Raw genomic sequence first — 12,446 nt, forward strand, 5'->3', positions numbered from 1 at the left:
ATGGAGCAAGAGACATTTGGTACCCTACACTCTGCTGTTTGGATTGATTGAGTGATTGATGAGTGACTGATCAATTCACACCTCAGAGTGTAAAGAACGAAAAGTTGAAAGTCGAAGTAATTTTGAAATATATTATATGCTTGACTGATTAAAAAGCGACTGAAAAGGAACGGCAGCTTTGATTGACTGATTGATTATGAAATTTAAATGTTTACTTTCCAAGGTAATTTTAGAATATTCGATAAATGATATTTGACAATCAAAGCAATTTTGGAATATTTCATTTGATTGGCTGATTGAAAAGCTGCAGCTAAACAACATTTTTGATAAAAGGAAGAAAACCGAATACATATTAAAGGGTAATTTGAAAACACTCTTTTTGATTGACAATTAATTGATGGACTGATTGAAGAAAAAGCAAGAGATGTTACGTAAATTACAGAATGAACCATAATAAAAGTTTCTTTTGATTGATAAAAATTTAACTAATTCCAAATGAAATGGAGACCAAAACCACATCGCATCGCGTTTGACTTAATTGTGAAATACTTTTCGCGCAGGCATATCAATTTGCATACAATCTTTACTGTTCATCTGCCTATGAGTATATTCAGTGGATACGAAACGTGTGCCGCACGTGAGGTAAGGTACGACAAGGTTTTCGACGGGCCTTATAATATATTTACCACAATGGCTGACGAAATCGGAGTGGTGCTGGTTAGTCAATTGAAATGTTTTTAATTAGTATAACCAATTAGCATGTTGGATCTCAATGTGAACACAAGGAATTCTAAATCAGCTGAGGTGTGGGGGAGGCGATAAAGTGTGTTGCTGGTACTTAAAAGAGCAATCGCTTCGTATAGCTTTCGAGAACATTATGCACATTAATGAGGAGTATGTGAATGGAAGTTGGCTTCCCCTGTGCATTGTATGAGGCTGCCATGGCCCAAATCAAAAGGCCAGAAAACACAGTTCGCCCTCTCTGTCAACTTTCCCATACGAGACGATGGACAGTGGGGACTGTGGGGAGGTCGAGGCAAGGAAGATATAATGCAATTTCCATGTTATGTAAGCGCTGCTCTTCTTAGCCCATCATCTATGCTAATTAAGTTAATTAAAAAGTACGAGCAAAGTATTTGCACTTGGCCAACTTCACGTCATAATCAAAGTTGAGAGAGCGCATCGCACGAAAAGCGAAGCCCAAGTCATGTCAAATGCTCTTCAAAAAGCGAGCCAAAGAAAGGCCCTGATGTAGATGCGAGCTAGAGATTGTGATGAAGATTGAGATGGAGCAGGAGTTGGGGATGCTGATGGAGAGGCTGATGGAGATGCTGATGGTGATGGAGATGGAGATGAAGCTGACGTTGTCGCTGCCATTCACACTGTAAAGTGTCCACATAAAAACCAAAATGAATAGAAGCCAGCTAAAAACCTAAAACGAGGCCAATTATAAGCTTCATCATTAATTTAAATAAAATTAAAAATCCATTGGCTGCTGCAAAAGCATAAAAGAAACAATGAAAAATCCACGACTCAAAGATACCCTGTACATAAACCTATGCTTATGCTTGCTTTCTTGTTTCGGAAAACGTTTTTATTTTATTTCAAGTTCTTTTTAATTATTTAATTTGCTCCAAATCTCTTAGAAAATAGAGTTATTAAATATATATCAATATTTTTGAAGCTACACAGCAAAAGTGGAGGCTTGAAGCAAGGTCCATTGTCCCATTTATGTGGAACTTATTTATAGTTATAACTTTTGTTATTTTATAGACGAACTTACTGATTCTCCTGAAGATATAAATGATTTAATAAAGAAAACTGTGAGAAATTGAGAAACAGAGCTGCCTGCTTTCTAAATAAATGTCTATAGGGTATACTGACAGGGGGAGAGTTGGATGGACGGACAGGCGGGCGGGCAGACAGACAGACAGCAGTCGGTGGCCAATAAAACATTTAGGCGGAATTATAATTTTGTTTGCTGCTTTATATATAATTTACGTTTAAAATGTGAAACACCTGACAGCTAAAAAACGAATTTATGTTTGCATGTTTCCCATTAATTTATTTTTCCAAAGCGCGGCAGGAAAATGCAAGGAAAGGCAAAGCAAGGCGCCTTGCCTTGCGTACAGCACAGCACAGCACAGCAGGCATTGGGAAAAGCCCGGGGAAAACAAAAAAGAAAATAAAAATATATGCAGCAGGCACATTTTGCCATCACGTTTGGACTATAAAATAGAACACAGCAGACAACAGTCGGAGCCGCAGTTGGAGCCGAAGACGTAGACAGAGCAAGGAGACGCAGACGTAGTCCGACACCGAGACGTAGAGAGTGGAGATGTAGATGATGTTGTTGATGACATGCAGCGCCGGGGCCTGCACTGCACTGAAATGGCAAAAGACGCCAAAAGCGAAAGAGACCCAAACCAAGACGCAAGTGGCAACTGGCAACTGGCAAGGGGCAAGGGGCAATGAGCAACTGGCAACTGGCAACTGGCAAGAGGCGCACAGTCGACGACTCCTGCGAAACTTGTCAAGTAAATATATAAACGAAATATGTGGCACGGTCGCCCATGCCATGCCACGCCTCCTGCGCCCCGCGTCTTGGCGTCTTGTGGCATTTATTGTTCGTTACTCTTCCGATTGGGCATTTCAATTTTGTCCGCGAATCTAAAAAAGAAACTATTAGACTATATTTTCATATATAGCCCTGATCTGCATCGTGTTGGCTTAGCCACGTCTTCTTTTCCAGATTGTGTTTCTGATTCAGATTTGTTTTTGGCACACTTAAAGATATCCCTATGATATTCCCTACATATGCTCAAAATATTATATCAAACAAATTGGATTACTATATCTTATATTTAATATAGAATCCAGGCGTTAAGCAGTTAGTTTAGTGTAGACATACGTTAAAAACTCTCTTGGAGCACATCCATGATTTTTTATATCAGCCGTATCGTTCAATTGCTATATAAAGGGTATTCAATATTTGCCAAACTCGTCTTAGAAATATTATTTCTTGTGTTTGTTTTATTTTATTCGCATTTTATTATTATTTTCGACCCGGCGAGACGAAGACGCGAACCAAGACACATAAAAAATATTTGTGTATGCAACATTTTTATGATTTCCGTCTGGTTGCGGTTGCGACAAAAGGCTGGACTCGCGCGCTATAAGGAGAGACGAAACTGGCTACCCAGCATCCATCCATCCATCCATCCATCCATCCATCCTACATGCATTTGGCACTGAACACCTACTCCACCTGCTTTCAATTAAGTGACACTTTCCCCTGCTCATTACGATTGAAATGTTGCTGTTTCACTCTTTGTTTGCTCAGAAAGGAACCGGCAATGGCAGGAGGAATCGAAATGAGAATGGTTGGTGGGGTTGGTTGGATTCCTCCCCAGCTTCTTCTGGTGTTGATGTCTGACATTTCGCTCCCTTGTCTCACTTCATCAATCATTAATTTCGTTTATTTTTAGTGAAAATAATCACTTTGAGCAACATATGCGACCCGACATGGCTTTCGCATGTGTTTTCGCAACGGGGAACGGGCCATGACAAACTGTTCCAACTGGGGACCGTGTGTGGAATGGGTACAGCTTTAAGCAATTATCAAATGGACCCACAGCAGCTCGGCAAACAAATACAATAATTTTAACTGTGAAATGACTTTATTGGGTTTTGGTGGCAAATTGTGCAAGTTTCCAAAGGGGTTGCTAAAAGACCCATATATATATTTGCACGTTTATATATATATATATATATATATATATATATATATATATATATATATATATATATATATATATATATATAAATTAATATGTTGCTGGTCCAGCGATGAACTAGGCGTCGGTGGCAGGTCCAGCGTTGATCGGGTATTTATAGTCTTAATCAATAAGTTGCTGGTCCAGCTATGAGCTAGGCGTCGGTGGCAGGTCCAGCGTTGATCGGGTAATTATAATCTTCTTATGATGATTATGTTGGAGGGTTTGACTTCACCCCCTTTTCTATTAACTGGCCTTGTGGCTCAGCAATGATCAGAAATATAACAATTTGATTACGGCGGTGTGCCGGAGTAGTGCGGGTTTATTCTTCAAACTTCAATGCAAAACTGATTTTTAGCTACATAGAATATTTCACTTAAGCTAAGCCAAAACTCGCATCACACCACAATGTCATGGTCGGCAAGCCGACTCAGCAATCTTAGGCAATAACGGAAACTCTTGCAGTAAACAAAAGTATCTGGTTACCGCCGCTGACCATTGCAGTTATAGCGCGCTGATACAAAGTATGCAGTGTCGCAATTGCGAGGGCTGTTTCTTAACTTACGAAACACGCGATAGCGAGGGTTGATTATAAACTTATGAAATACCCTATATTAAATGTTATGTGTTAACTACTCCCCCTTCAAGTGTAAGGCCGCCCTCGGCCGACCCAATTCCGGCGACGACTTCTCGTAATTGCTTCGCAGACTTCCTTGCGTCGATGAACCGCCAAAGGGTGAGGCCAATGCAGATTAAAGCACAGCATATACCTCCAATGATGAATGCCACACGATAAGCTTGATCAGTTCCGGCGTCTTTCTTGAATTGCTGTATCTCCTCCAAATTACGTTCATTTAAACGATGAAGATAAGGGAGGCTGAGGACATCTTGGCTGGCAGTGATGTTCAGCAAGGGAGAGTTGGCAATGCCCGGGACTCTATTGCGTACGTTGTTGTGGTTGTAAAACAGAGTCCCGTTGATCGCGACTCGGTCCCCGAACGTAATGAGATGCGTGCCGTGTACTTGGATTTCAGTGCCGTTATCCACCTGGATCCTTGCGGACCCGTCGTTAAGAATGATGATTCCATCATCTACGTGGGTGATTATTTCCAGGTTGCTCGGCTGGATTTCACAGTGTGCCGTGCCACCTGCATGGAGCTCTTTGGCACATGAACTCTCTAATGCCAGACGACAAAAGGTGGCTCCAGGTGAAGCGGTGCAACTCTGCAGTGTGTGGGTTTTTCCATCGCATTCGGCTATGACGTTGTCAGGCAATCGCAATATGAAATTCTTGTGAATGACAGGATAAATCGTAATTTTTCTGCAAGCTTGTTTAATCTTTGGGAATTTAATTATAAAATGTATAGTGTTAATGGATTGAAGGACTTTTACGGACGCAACGGACATAAGATCTCCTATGGGAGTGTTGGTGGGTTCCTCTAGCCAAATTGATTTCAAATCTGAGTGGTCCAAAATGTTTGGGCTAACAATGTTAGCCTTTGCAAGAGTAATAGCAAGCATTAAATTTTGCAACTCCATTACCAGCATTCTATTTCTAGACAATAGTGTCTCGAATAAATGGCTAGTGTCAACTTGTGAGTTTTTGGCTATCTTGAGAATCTTATTGACAGTGAATGTCAACTGGTTAAGCTGGTCTTGAACTCTAGTGTTTATTTCTATCTGTCTATTGTTGGCATTTACTAGCTGCCTTTCAGTAAATCTAGTCTGCTCTAAATCCCTGGCATCAGGTGTACCCGCCACAACCTTCAGTATGGACCCTAGGAAATCTAAACTTCTGGCGACTCTATGATGCGTGCCTAACGCCTCCAATAGGTCTTGTAGATGTACCGTGTCCACACTCAGAAGTTTTTTCATGTGGGATAGCGGGAACATGTCAATTAATTTGACCGTTTCTTCCACAATTCGCACGTATTCTGAGAGGTTTGCCGAGTGCCTAACGTAGGCGTATTCTTCCCATATCAAGATTTCGCCGTCGATGATGGGAATGTACTTGGCACGCGAGTAGTCGGTGACATGTGCCGAAGCCACTGATAAGAAAAGGAGTACTATGGATCCCAACCTGTGAAATAAGGTTGTTTCCTTTCTTTTTAGCAACCTTTTTTTTTTTAAAAGGTTTGCCCACCACCAAAAATGTTTAATAAAAACTATGCCAAGTGGCTAACAGTAAATTGAAAAACTATATCTAACTTATACAAGTTTGCCTAGTGGCTTAAAAATAAAAAAAAACAAGAGTCATCTTAGGTTGTCCTTGTGGACCACCCTCCCTCTAATGAGGACCTCGGTCCCCAGGTCTGCATCCACGGCCTTCTCATCACATAAAGGTGTGAGTTTGTTTCCGAGTCGTCGGTTGGACTTGACCAAAACTTTGTCACCAACGTCAAAGACCCTATTCTGCCGATTTGCGTTCTCCCTAGCTCTAAGCGTCATCTGAGCGTTTCTGATCTTTTCTTGTATTTTCTCTTGTGGCTCATCTGGTTGAGCCTGAACCACATCAACTGGTCTCTGGTCGATGACCGAATGGATCGACTTATTGTACTCAGTTGTAGCCAGTAAAATGACTTCTACCGTGTCACTTATGCCCTTATCGATCTTTAGGCATCTGGCTAGCTCCAAGAGAGTGCTGTGAAAGCGCTCAACCTGTCCATTCGAGATGCTATGCAATGGTGGTGCATTTGAAATGCTGACCCCATAGTTGTTTGCGAGCATAGTCACGATGGTCTCTGAGTTCAATGACGGTTCATTGTCACAGTAGATGGATCTGGCTTTTGGATAAAAATTCATCAGCTGCATTAACGCTGGCTTCAGATCCACGATGGTTCTTGAAGGGACCGGTTGGACAATAGCAAACTTAGAGAACTTGTCGATGCAAGTGAGAAAGTATTTCCTGTCAGTGGAGAAAATGTCTATGTGTAACATCTCTCCTACATGTGAGGGTATCGGAGTTTCCCCAATCTCTTGTTTTTTGGGGTGTCTATCGTATTTAGCCCTAGCACATGTTTTGCAATTTAGTACTATCTCATTGGCTATTTTTGCCATCTTTGGAAAGTAGTACTCCGAGAGTACCTGCTTAATATTCTCTTGTGCAGCCCTATGGGCCCTATTATGTTCGGCCGTGAGAATTTCCCTTCTTTCTCCAACTGCCAATACGTCCACTACGCGATTTTTGCAGTGCCAGAACTTTGTGGCCGGGTATCTTCGAACCAATGTATCTTGTATCATTGCAAGCGTGTGTAAATTACAGTGGAGAGCATTCACGCATTTGGGTGAAACTACATCTTCGAGCTCGTCTAGCAGCGATTCGACGCAAGTATAGTTGACCAAGTGGCGTTTCTTATTTCCAAAAAGAATAAAACTTCGTTTTAAGGGGAAACGCGCCTCTTCTATAACTATTTGGTTTTGAAAACAGTTCAAGGGCTTATCTGTTGTCTCGATGGTGTTGGTAAGTGATACCTCACTGTGGATCGTTGCTGCGCAGGACTCAATCTCTTGTTCATTTACAGCGTTGAGCTGTTGTCTTGACAAGGCATCCGCAACCAGATTGTCCTTGCCAGGTTTATAGAAGATACGTGCATTAGACTCGTCAATGCGCGCTTTCCACCTTTTGATCTTCGCATTTGGATTGGATTCCGAAACTGCGAAGGTCAAGGGTTGATGGTCAGTGAAGACATTAATGTCTTTCACCCCATACAAATAGTGCCTTAACTTGGCAAGTGACCATACGATGGCCAATAACTCTCTCTCATTTGTTGCATAGTTAACCTCGCTGTCCTTCAATGTTCTTGAAATCATTGTTATAGGACGACCCTCTTGTGACAAAACTGCACCTATGCCGTGAGCCGAAGCATCGGTCGTTAGATCGAATGGCTTCTTAAAATCGGGGTACCTAAGCATTACATTCTCGGATGACAAAATATCGCGCAATTTCTGAAACGCCCTTTGCTGCACTTCAGAGAATTGAACTTTTATATTTCTGGACCTATGTTTACTGACTGTTCCATTTTCACCCTTCAAGATATTCGAGATGGGTCTTGCTATAGCGGCGAAGTCCCTAATGAAACATCTGTAATAACTTGCGAGGCCTAGAAATGATCTGACCTCGAACAGTGTTTTAGGTTCTGGATACTCTTGTATTGCCCTAACCTTTTCGGGATCCGTCGTGGCGCCAGTGCTGGTGACTATGAAACCAAGAAAGTTCACGCTTTTCTTAAAAAAACGTGATTTTTCGACGGAGACCCTCATGTTTGCTTCAAATAAGCTTTTTAGGACCCAATCCACGTGTTTAATGTGGGATTCCTCATCTTCTGAAAAGATGATTACGTCATCGACATAAACATAGCAGAATTTGCCAATCTGCTCTCGCAGTATGTCGTCGATGGTTCTTTGGAAGATGCTTGCTGCATTCTTTAATCCAAAGGGGAGTCTTTTGAACTCGTATTTCCCCCCGTTCACAGAGAAAGCGGTTTTTTCACGGTCGCGTTCAGCGAGTATGATCTGGTGATATCCAGACTTGAGGTCTAATGTTGAAAAGAATTTGGCTCTTCCCAAATTCCCCAATATCATTGATATATTTGGTATAGGGTATTTGTCAGGCACGGTTCTTTCGTTAAGTTTACGAAAGTCCATTACCAACCTCATTTTCCTATTGCCTGCTTCATCAGTACCCTTCTTGTCTACTACCCATATTGGGTTATTGTAGGGAGAGACGGACTTTTGAATTATATCATTTTTTAGCAGATCTTTGATTTCTTTGTTAACGAAATCAGCTGCTCCCATTGGATATGGGTAAAGCTTGGCATAGATCGGTTGCTCATCTGTGGTCCTAATGGTAGCCACGACTGATGTGTTATACGGCAACGCCTCGTCTGGGTCCGCAAAGGCCTTTTGTCTAGCTTTTAGCATTTTCAAAAAAGAACTTCTAGCTAAAGGGGATGCCTCTGCACAGTCTACATTCGTGAAATTTACATTTTTGCACGTGTGGAAGGTGATTTGTTCGACCTCCGTACCCCACTTAAGTTGTCCTGAAGCTAGACAAAGCGAAGCAGCTGCCTGCTTTAGCAGGTCAAGGCCTACAATCCCATCAAAAGTTGATAAGTCCGGCAGAATAAAAAAGGTTGCCTTTAACCCAAACATTGAAACAAAGCATTTGTGTGTGATTTGTGTCTCGCCGTGAATGGAATGAATTTTAAAGGGGGACTCTACCGAGCGGACGCCTTTCAACCCCTCGTGTGGCCGAATGAAATTCTTGGCCGCGCCCGTGTCTATGAGGAATCGCATGTCAGTCCCTGCTACTCTTCGTCTGATGACGGGTAGCAGGGATTTGCTCCTAAAAAATTGAGGGCTTCAGAGTCATAACTATCGTCATTGATTTGTGCCGCTGCGCTAGAGGCGGCATCAGCATACGCCTCTGCCCCCTGTCCCACGTCTTGTGTGACGTGATTCAGCCTCTGCTGATTCCTCTGACCGCTTGTGCGGTCAGATGCGGGGTGCTTCCTATTCGCGTAAGCAGGGGCCTGAGTGGGCTGCAAGACCCTTGAGAAGGAAGGATCGACCTCCATGGGCACCGGTGCGCCATTATTATTGTGCTGCCTGCTGCTTCGTTGGTCAGACTGCACTGGGGCCCTGCTTTGCTTGCTAAAGTGCGGATTCTTTGTACCGCTAGCTTGTGTTTCGGCTTGTTGCGAATGCCTCTCCTGTTGGTGACCCTGTGCTTTTGCATGCGGCTTGCGCTCTTTGTCTTCTAGACTTTTTGCGAAGTTAGCCGCGAATGCGTACCTTTCATGGTTTGACTCGACTTCTTGTGCGAGAGCTAGTGCTGAAGGCAAATCTCTGGGCTTTGCTGCAAAGAGCACGTCTGTAAGACTGCGCTTGAGACCCGATATGAACACACGCAACGCATCGTCGCGGAATTTTTCACATAGGCCCTTTGCTAAAGCCGGCTCATATGACATGTTAACTTTGTTAGTGAGAAGAGCGAGTTTCTTCTCCACCTCATCGTAATATTGAAGCAGGGACAGGCCACCTTGCCTCAAGGTACCTAATTCCTGTTCAATGACATGAATTGGTCTCTTGTCACTGTATGTGAAATCTAGGCGATTTATTATCGCATCAAAATTCAGTACAGTACCAAATGAGGCCAGCACCGCGTCTGCGGGGCCCCTAATCTTGCTTCTTATAATGATGACAGCCTGATAATGACGAGAACTGCCATTATGTGGTCTGAAGATCTCGTAAGCGGCTAATGCTGCCTGCCTCCAAGATACATAAGATTCCTGTGCTCCTGCGAACTCAGGTAAGCACTTGACGGCATCTAGCGGCTCGTCACAGTGAATATCGTTTCTAATTTCTATAGCAGAATATGCTACTACTTGTGGGGTGGCAAAGCTTGTTGCTGCTATTTGTTTAGCTAACTCATTAATTCTTTGAGTCAATGCTTGCTCCCTCTGCTGGTTTGCAGCGGCCTGTTCGGCTAAGGCATTGCTGATGGCCGTTCTTACTACTTCCCTAAGCTGATCTGGATCCATTCTATCTGATGGTGGAGGAACTGCCGGTATAAGTCTTGTAGACGGAACTCTGATACGAGTGTCACAGTCGGAATCTGAGTCGCTAGATTGCTCGCGAGGGCTTCTATATTGGCTGAACCGTGGCATGCGCAGGCCAGTGGCCGCGAAAAATTAAACGGGCCGTCAAAAGATGGGTCGAATTAGACACATAGAAAGTAACACTAAGTATTTTTATCAGCCTAAATTCTCAGAGCAGCCACTCTCACGTATTTCAGAAACTTGGTTCTGATTATTATAATCTAATCTGTTGCAATACGAAATACTCACTAGTACTAACAAATTTTTTATAAAGTAAATTTAAGAAATTTTGTGTTTGAAAAAAAAATGTTGGCTGGAGTATCCACTTACATGATTTAAATTCCAAAAAAAAAAAAAAAATTTTTTTTTTTTTTTTTTTTTTTTTTTTTTTTTTTACGTTGGGCGCCAATTAATATGTTGCTGGTCCAGCGATGAACTAGGCGTCGGTGGCAGGTCCAGCGTTGATCGGGTATTTATAGTCTTAATCAATAAGTTGCTGGTCCAGCTATGAGCTAGGCGTCGGTGGCAGGTCCAGCGTTGATCGGGTAATTATAATCTTCTTATGATGATTATGTTGGAGGGTTTGACTTCACCCCCTTTTCTATTAACTGGCCTTGTGGCTCAGCAATGATCAGAAATATAACAATTTGATTACGGCGGTGTGCCGGAGTAGTGCGGGTTTATTCTTCAAACTTCAATGCAAAACTGATTTTTAGCTACATAGAATATTTCACTTAAGCTAAGCCAAAACTCGCATCACACCACAATGTCATGGTCGGCAAGCCGACTCAGCAATCTTAGGCAATAACGGAAACTCTTGCAGTAAACAAAAGTATCTGGTTACCGCCGCTGACCATTGCAGTTATAGCGCGCTGATACAAAGTATGCAGTGTCGCAATTGCGAGGGCTGTTTCTTAACTTACGAAACACGCGATAGCGAGGGTTGATTATAAACTTATGAAATACCCTATATTAAATGTTATGTGTTAACTTATATATATATATATATATATATATATATATATATATATATATATATGTGTGTGTGCGTGTCTGCCTGCACAAGACAAAGAGCTTGGGTTACGCAAGGTTAAGTTGGGATAATAAAGTAGTAGACAAGCCGTAAGTAGCGCATAAATTGCCAAGCAGCCAGCAAGGACTCCGGCACTTAGCCCAGGTAAGCACAAATTTATCAATAATACGAGTTGTTCATTAGGAAAGCAATGGGGGTAGGTTCTTATAAGTGTTTAAATGCAAAAGGTCTAGGTATATCTATCGACTTGAACGCTCTCTTAATTAAACTTGACATAAATCCGTTATGTTGCAGCTGGCGAAAAAAAACATGTTAAGGCTGGATTACAACAGTCTTTGATCAATTGTTTATTTAGTCAGCAATCGAAAGGTAAATCAAATGTTTTTCAATATTTTCAATAGTGTGTTATATTATGTATATATTATAAGTCTCTCTATCTCTTTCTCTACTTTATTGTTTCTTTTGTAAACCTCTAACTAGTTCTCAACCAGTTTATGCACTTACGGGCACGCAAATGATACTATGTAAATGTATAGTCTATAGCTAACTTTATTCATTATAAATTTTTCGTTCTTTTTGCCTTTTTGTTTCAATAGCTCAAATTTGGACTAGTTGCCAAGTTATATTTGATTTATTCCCAAAGAAAGTTCTTTGGTAAGCCTCCAAATAGTTCTCAACTTCATATATGATAAGCTAGTTCTAATAATTGAACTTTTTGTTCTCGCAGCTCATCTAGTGAACTCAATTACGTATATAAACTAGTTCTTAAAGAAATGAGTGGATTTGATTGTATTTGTTCATTTATATAGATCTAGACAACTATATCAGTATATAAAATAATCATGATCTAATTTTTTAACTTTCTTTCTAGCGGTAATCTTTGCATGACTGTAGTCCTGTTTGACTAAGATATGAAGCAGTTTCGCACAAGAAATAAAAGAGTTCCACTACATTTTTTCTTAAGAATTTCCTACACTCATATGTAGAGATTGATCTTATCTTTGTGTTGCGAAGCTATTGTAGTCATAATTTCTCATA

General features: G+C 41.5%; 1 protein-coding gene across 2 annotated transcripts in view; it reads right to left on the minus strand.

The window, feature by feature from the left end:
* LOC111602603 overlaps window positions 1-12,446 on the minus strand; it is a 39,293-nt gene that overhangs the window by 24,441 nt on the left and 2,406 nt on the right. The window lies entirely within an intron of this gene.

Source organism: Drosophila hydei, unplaced genomic scaffold (assembly GCF_003285905.1).
Source record: "Drosophila hydei strain 15085-1641.00,03,60 unplaced genomic scaffold, DhydRS2 tig00008144-arrow-arrow-pilon, whole genome shotgun sequence".
NCBI lineage: Eukaryota > Metazoa > Arthropoda > Insecta > Diptera > Drosophilidae > Drosophila > Drosophila hydei.